This window comes from Chanos chanos, chromosome 7 (assembly GCF_902362185.1).
Source record: "Chanos chanos chromosome 7, fChaCha1.1, whole genome shotgun sequence".
NCBI classification, from domain to species: Eukaryota; Metazoa; Chordata; class Actinopteri; order Gonorynchiformes; family Chanidae; genus Chanos; species Chanos chanos.
Genome location: NC_044501.1, coordinates 12,415,351 through 12,422,681, shown reverse-complemented (window position 1 = coordinate 12,422,681; position 7,331 = coordinate 12,415,351).

The window sequence follows — 7,331 nt, the reverse complement described above, 5'->3', positions numbered from 1 at the left end:
GGTGTGAGGCATATAATGTTTAAACGGGACGCTTAATTGTCTCTTTAATCGGCGGCATTAAAAGTAAAATAGGTTCACGATTTTAGTAAATCTTTTGTCTTTTCAACATATTGCTGTAGATGTTTTATTATATGAAAGAACGTCCTGTGAATATTGTTTCTGGATGTAAAAATCCGGGAGACAACCGTTTTCTTAAAGCAAATATGTATTTACATTTAACATATATATATATGTATATGTATATGTATATATATATATATATATACACACACACACACAGACACATACCTAGGCTATGTATGTATGTATGTATGTATGTATGTATGTTTGTATGTGTGTGTGTGTGTGTGTGTGTGTGTGTTACAGGTTATCAGATCAGATCTTGTGGATCTGGATGGCAAGTGGGCTACTGGAACCAACCATATGTCTTTAATGATTAAATAACTATGGCATTGTTTGTTAGCTATTAATGCTATAGTCAATAAAGCGGAACTCTGTTTAGCAAAGGCAACACAATTCTGAAGTTGCAAAACCACATTAATGACTAAGAAATCATTTTCTCCAGATTTCTTTTTGCTTAAGCGACTCTATAACTGAAACTGTCCCATACATCTTTCTCCAAAAAAACTTTCCGATATAGTTTTTGTTACAAACGAATGAACGAATGAATTCGTTGAATTTGACGTTGTACAATAATTTGAATTTCACTGACATGCTAATCCTGCTTTTTTTAACGGTGCTGCACATTAAACGCCACAAATGTAGGCAAACCAATTTGAATCATTACTATGTGATTACAAAAAGAAGCTGTATTCGCTAGCTGTGTACTTTATGAATTTATGTGCGCTAAGAAATATTGAAACTTTTTTCACGGATGGTCTTGTTTGTACCCCACTCATCTGGAGTTTTCTGTATGTCATTGTTATACAAACATGATCAGAAAACTTTTCCTATGGCGAAATTACGTAGGCTATTTCGTTTCAAAATATGAGGAATACTCCGATAACAATTAAATAAACAGACAAAATAACAAAGATCTCACAAAAAATACACTTAAAAATGCTAATGATTTTATACTAATATGGTAAGTTTTAAACGTCTTCTTATTCATTAGTTAAAAAGTCTTTAGACTTATACGTTGAACAATAGACTTGTTGACACCTGTACCGTCCAATCTATATCCCACTTTATGCGAACAGTTCTAAAATCGCCTACGAGATTTAATTCGACGCAGAAATTGAACAAACTTGACTAACCAGACCTCCGAACAAAAAAGACCTTCATGTCAGCCGAGCGACACCACATAATGATTTGAAGACCGAATAATACGTTGAAAAAAACACCCGTAGATAATGACCCTTCCAGTTAATTTAAAATCACCATAGAATTCGGCTGTTTCAAATCATAAACTTTTGCCTAACTTTATCTAACAGTTTTTCTATTCGCTTTTGAAATTCGACTAGGTCGGAGGAATTCAGGCCTTCTTTGAAAAGTTTATTCTGAAGAAACAGTTACGCCTATATCGAGTAACAGGTGACACGGTTCCTAACTGTATAACTGAAGCAATGACCTCGGCCTAGTCCACAGGGAAATAACATAGGAATTCACAATTCAAGATAGTTTGGGGTCATACACAAAGAAGTTTTACTCGGTGATCTTTTTTTTCAGAGAACATTGGGAAACATATTAAACTGAATAAAAACGATTAAAAGCCGTAGTCAAAAACTTTGTAGAGAACAGAAATTATGTTTAAGGCATTTGATGAGATGACCTCTCGCTTGAGTTAAATGCAGCAGTAACCTGGCCTGTCTTCCCTCATTCGGTGAGCACATGATTCAAGAGAGTGCACACGTTCTTCACTAAACATATCATAAAATACACATATGTGCTGTTCCCTCATTTTAATTATAATCATATCGGTTCAGTATTAATAGACGTGATGACATTGTTGACATTACTGGTTTAACGGACAGTTGTAGAACTCTCCGTAAACTTATGCCAAGCTTTGATATGTAAGGTCGAATGTAAGTTTGGTACCGTGGGTACGTGATTAGACAATGAACTTGAAAAACACAGTTTTTGAATTTTTATGCACATCTTCAGGTCACATTTTGTCATATATATTTCTGATTGCAGTATTACCTGAGGGCGGTCAATACCGCATACTGGCCGAAGTAAAGTAACATTAAACTGATTGACAGCAACAAAAGACAACAAACTTTGTGATAGGACTGTCTTGTAATAAGGACAGCAGGTCCATTGTTTGCACTATACCGCCCAGTTTTAATAGAATCGTTGTTAATGACATATTTAATGGTCTGCTGGTGGGAACGTGTTCTGCTCAAGCGGACAGCGATTGCTTGATCATAGCTTCCGTCTGGGGATTTCTCAACAGACCAGCAATACGCTGAAACAAGCTACAAACCAACGCGCTGCCTCTCCGTCACTATACGCTGCGGTGAATGGTCCATCATAGAGCATTGATGAAGACTTGGCTGGCACTTCGTACCCACTTCCCACTTCCATATGCCCCGTCAACGTACCAGCCAGCGTGTGGATCTCCTGCCCCGCGTAAGTCTTCGAGTGTAGTACAGTGAAGAGGGTTCTAGTGCCCGAACACGTGATCTAATCTGATCCGTCGATTTTGTTAGGGTGGAGGGTCTGGTTTTGTGTACATAAGGTCGTGTGCTCGCTTTTTTTCTCGAAGTGTCACCGCTCCGCCTCCTCTTTTCGCAACATTGACGCAATGTATAAATGCTGGAACAAAAGGACAACTTCCTTGAAGCTTGGCGTAATTGCAATAAAAAGAGATACGAGCCTTCAATGACAGAGTGATGGAAGTCCAGCAACGTACCGGAATACAGTATTTCGTTTAGTGCTTTGGATCGGCTTGCACATTAGGATGGGTAGCTTTCCAGCTTTCAGAGGCTGAAGTAAGTACCAGTAACCAATCGTATTCTTTTGGCTTTTATTTTCATATTCAATATCAGTCTACAGTCGTCCACGAAAATAGAAGGGGAAACACGACAGATCGTCCTTTGTTAATGGCAAACGTGCAAGTGTGCATTTTATTTAGCCTGCAGTTTTTATATTTGAGGATGAAAGTTGCTGTGCGCTGTTTCCCGGGCAAAAGCAACCCCAGCTACGATTCATTATCTAGCTAATCAAAATTCCTGTAGCAGTGGACGAGGTAAACAAGCAAAGCGCGGTTCACACAGTTGTTGGATACAGAAAGAATGGCGCTAGTCTTTTGAATGGATTTTTTTGTTCATTTGCGTTTGATGACACTCTTCTTCTACTAAATACAACGTGTCGTTGGTTTAATTTGGCAATTTTACAAACTAAATATGACGTTTTTTTGAATAGGTTAGATTAAATTCGTATGGTTTCCGATTATGAATGTGTGGGATCCTATCGCGGAAAATAGGTTCCGTCCGTTTTTAAATTCACCATCAGTTGCGAGGGGCTTTGTGAAAGCAAGGCGCGAAGTGCCGGTTTTATGAGATACCTCGAGACTGAAGCGAGCAGTGCATTCAGCTGCCATGCCGCCGCTCGAAATTATTGAAATTGCCTTGTGTGCCTAAATGAATATAAATACTCACATGTTGATCATTCTCGAGCTCTGTAATGATTCGAATGTACTATTACAGTGGCAAATATTTAACGTGTCATTGGCTTTCGTGTTGATCCTTTTACTTTGTGAACAAAGGGCCACAGAGAATTTCGTTAGGTGGAGGGCGACAGCAAAGAGCAAGCAGACTGTTTACAATAATAACAGGATAGTTATGACGTCGAGTAATAGACAGCAGTCTCAGCCAGAGGAAAAACTTCTGAGGCATCAACAACATGCTAAATTTGGACAGGGGTTACATCATCGAAGTAAAGCTCTTGGAGGCGGGACTTCCGTTTGGATTTGAGTCCGTAGCGCTGAAGCTTGTACCGCTATTTTCTTCTGCTAACCTTGATCAGAGAAACGTTGTAGTTCTGTTCCCCGTTTTAAGCCACAGTTTAGTTATTTTGGCGACTTGCTATTCAGATCATACCCAGAATAATGCCGTGCATGTTTACAAGTGCATTTGCATGTGAAAAAAGGCGTATGTAATACACAATGTCTTTTGACAAGCACGCTAATACATTAGTTAATCGACCTCATGTTCGCGTCCACTACTGGTTTGCTGACATTCAGCAGTTTTATGGTTACTATGAAACTCTTGAAACTTGTGTCGGTTCTGCAGTGACCTGGTACTTACCCTAAGTCATTCAAGGCCCATTGAACAGTGATACTTTTTAACTTACAGGCTCACAAAAAGCATTGTCGAAACAACAGCTGTGCTCTCGATTCAGAGAATAAAAGCCAGCACTGTTTGTGTTTTAATGGCAACCAGGTACTTCACAAATTATTGATAGGACAAACAATGCACACAAGGCAATGTTATATAGTCACTCTCTACAATCACAAATTATTGATAAGTTAAACAATACTCAGGGGCCTTTGTTACATATTTGCCTTCAACAAACTTGTTGACTGCTACAGATTCACTGGACTGGAAATCAAGGCTTATACATGTCATTTACTGTCTTACACCACATCTGTTAAAAGTAATGCATTTAATCAAAAACACACATCCTGTATTAGAGAATCAGGAGAATCAGGATCTAGAGAGTCTGTCAGATCTGCAAAGTATATGACAAATCAATATTAATTTCACATGTTCCATGTATTACATTACATTTTGTTCATTTGGTAGATCAGAGCAAGTTCTTCATATGAGTCAGCCTGTACTTCAAGTGTGTCCTACACCCATGATATCTTTACATATGTCTTCAGCAGAAGTCTTTATTCCATCAACATTACTGAGCGAGACACAGAGCTCGTAACGTGAAGGAGAAAATCGTTTGTATGCACCAGTCTGTGTGGCTGGTGGTTCCCTACACTTTTCGTAGGACATGTGTGACTGTAAAAGTCACACTTATTATCTCTTACTTATGCTCACAGACCTGCTTGAGAGAAACAGTATGCATGTGTTAAGGAAAAGCACAGTTCTATCTATCTATCTATCTATCTATCTATCTATCTATCTATCTATCTATCTATCTATCTATCTATCTATCTATCTATCTATCAGTCTATCTATCTATCTATCTATCTGTCTGTCTGTCTGTCTGTCTGTCTATCTATCTATCTATCTATCTATCTATCTATCTATCTATCTATCTATCTATCTATCTTAACAGAGACTAGGGAGAAGTATGCCTCTGTCTTTAATAGGTGAATAAACCAAATAAACCAGCATGGGAGGCAGGCAGTTCTAAGGCCAGCTCACTCACCAGGGTGAAAGGTCGTTGTTGTGTTTTCAGGCTTGACCTGCAGGCCTCTATTGGCTTTTGATAGATGTTGTCACTTAAGTGTGCAGGGTTTGGCCTCTATTAAAGGGTGTGTGTGTGGGGGGGGGGGGGGGGGGGGAGCATCCCTAAACAGCCCCCCCCCCTCCCTCCTTCCCTCCCTCCCTCCAATGCCCCCCTCACTTCTCTGACAGGATCACAGAGGGTGCAGCTGCTACAGATGTCTGGAGGCGAGAGGGGGAGGGTCTCTCTTTGGACCCATCAATGAAAGAACAAAACCCCTCCACTCCCTCCTGCCCCCCCCCTTACAACTCTCCCATTCTCACACACCAACAAAGCAAAGTCTGACGAGTGTTGGGCCGTGAGCTAGATCCGACTCAAAGTCTTTGCCTCATGTCTGGGCAAATCATCAGCTTATAGGGGTCGACGTGTCGTTTTGTAGTGTGAAATGGTGTTTATGATTTGGTGGCATCTGAATAGTTGTAATAAATGGTATCTTATCTAGTAGACGAATGGGTGTAATTTTATAAAGTGGATCATTTGTTTATTTATTTATTTATTTTTCTCTCAGTTTGCTTTATGTGGTGCATTGTCATTGAAAGGATTACTTGAAAAGAGGCCAAGGTTAAAATGAATTATTAAAAATAATTGTTAATGATACAGTTTTGTGGATGTTATTTCAAACAGTAATCATACCTTGTTTGACAATTTTCCATGTTAAACTTCTGGTTGGTTATCTCTGTGCAATGAACAAGCAACAAAAAATGCATTTTTTGGTATTAGATTAGAGAGACACTGGACAGATAATGGTAATCTGTTAAAAACTGTTCATTGTGCACTGCCTGTGAACCAGTTTTAGGAGTAAAGCCAAACAATCACCCCCCTCCCCCCAGACTGTGAGGCCAGAATAGCATCTGATTAATGGACCGTTTATCTATGAATTTAAGTCAGATTCAATACAAAATGATGGTAAATGATTTTTGGCAAGGGGGCGGTAAACTTACCGGGGCCGCAGGGCATGCAGGCTTTTGGTCCAAACCTCCACAGAACGCACATACTTCAGGCAATCAAAGTCCTGAGGAGCCTGCGATAATTTGATTGATGGAGCCTGTGTCAGATTAGAAGTGAAATAAAAGTTTAAGAGGACTCCAGTCCTACTGGACAAGGCCTGTCTGTCCTGGACTGATGGTTTACTGTGGAAAGGTTCAGTAAGTGCAGGGATTCTCTTTACATTTCTCAAGGATTCCGGTTCACTCCGTACATTGGTTCAGTTCCAGCCCCAGCACAGATTTCTCTAACTTTCAACTTCTAAAAGCCTTTGATTTGCTCATGTTGGTGATAGAATACAGCAAAATATGGATGGAACGTAACTGTGTTGGGAACCACTTATTTCTAAGTAGCTGAACTTATTTTTAAGCAGTGAACTACTGGTTGGAAGACTAGAATGGTATATAACAATTTGTTGTCTTTTTTTTTTTTTTTGCCTCAGTGTCACAAAACATGTTTAATGAGCCCTATGGCTACTGTGTAAAATGTCCTCCATCCAAAAAAAAAAAAAAAATATGAGAATATGGCAAAGTAGGCCTTTTTCCCTCGAGTCAAGCTGTCTTTTTGATGCGATGTGTGAAAATAATTTTAGCAGTTAAATAGCAAGCTGTCACAGCATTTCACAGATAGAATATTTGTCATTTCAGGAATGAAAATTAGAGAGAGATCACATTTTTGAATTTAGTCAGTGCTCCAACAAAACAGTAAGATCAGTCTCTTATACTTTCTATGCGGTGTGTAAATCCGATACTCAGCTCATACCTCAGTGGACTGCCCCACCTACACTGTTTTGCAGGCACAGTTTTCATTTGCTGACAAAGCACATTTTGTTTAAAGCCTTTCCTTCTGTCCTTAACAGGACATGCAGGTAGCAAGCCCTCATACCATTAGCACAGCAAGCAGTCATTTCTACCCCCCTATCTATGTAAAGTCTATGTTTC